This window comes from Octopus bimaculoides, chromosome 2 (assembly GCF_001194135.2).
Source record: "Octopus bimaculoides isolate UCB-OBI-ISO-001 chromosome 2, ASM119413v2, whole genome shotgun sequence".
Classification (NCBI taxonomy): Eukaryota; Metazoa; Mollusca; class Cephalopoda; order Octopoda; family Octopodidae; genus Octopus; species Octopus bimaculoides.
In genome coordinates, this window is record NC_068982.1 from 154,267,306 (window position 1) to 154,268,260 (window position 955).

Genomic DNA, 955 nt, shown 5'->3' on the forward strand with positions numbered 1-955 from the left:
ATCTTTGGTACTAGATGGAGTTTTGTTGGTCTCTCGCACATGATAATCAGGGGGAGGGGGGGGGTTGCAGATGTTAGGAGAAATTGTCTGACAGCCATGACTGGGTTCTCCTGCTTGTGTGGCATGGTGCAGAGTCCTGTTGTCAGACATAGGGTCTTCCAGCAGCCACCCTCTTGACCCAGGGCAGCACTACCTCCTCCAGGCACTTGATGTAGGTGGTGTCCGCCGTGTTGAGTCTGAGGCTGTGTGGGAAGATGAATGGAAGCATAACGTCGCCATCGCTAGTGATCACTCCAAACACCATGATGTTGACTGGATGTTTGATTTTTATCACTCTCGGTACATGTTTTGGGATCCTGGCAGAAAATTTTCTCGCCTGAGAAAAACTAAATCATGTTCGGTTGGAAGGGATGCTTGAATTTGTTCAAAAGCTTCGTAGCGCGATCTTTTCTCTTGACCTTGATGGCTTAGGATAAAAATTGGCCCTTTCTCATCTTGTATGACGAATACCGTATGTCTTCATGCACCACCTGCTTGATGAGAAACTCAGACACTCCCATGTCCCTAGCCATGGACCTGATTGACTTGGAGGGATCGTTGTCTATCATGGCTTGGATCTCACCAACAAATTCAGGTGTACCTTTTTCTTTTATCAGAACGATCAGAGTGAGTTTTTCGAGCTGCCATACCTTCATAATCACCGTTAGTCTCATCCAACTCTTTCCGAATCCTCTTCATTGTCCTCAGATAAACACCCAAAGATTCTGAAATGTTCGTACTGGAGCTTCCGGCGCAAATGCTAAGCAGTACAGCATGTCGTTTCCAAATTTCTGGCAGAGTGAATTGCGTCATAGTGCTGTTTTTCTCACAGACAGTTCCCAACTGACCCTACTATAGTGTGTTGTCGACAAAATCAAAAACAATGTGCGTGCGCAAAATAAAAAAATTAAAAAAT

The 955-nt window shown here is 45.2% G+C and overlaps 1 long non-coding RNA gene across 4 annotated transcripts in view; it reads right to left on the reverse strand.

Moving 5' to 3' along the window:
- LOC106878235 (uncharacterized) overlaps positions 1 to 955 on the reverse strand; it is an 18,012-nt gene that overhangs the window by 10,403 nt on the left and 6,654 nt on the right. The gene's annotated exons all lie outside the window — the stretch shown is intronic.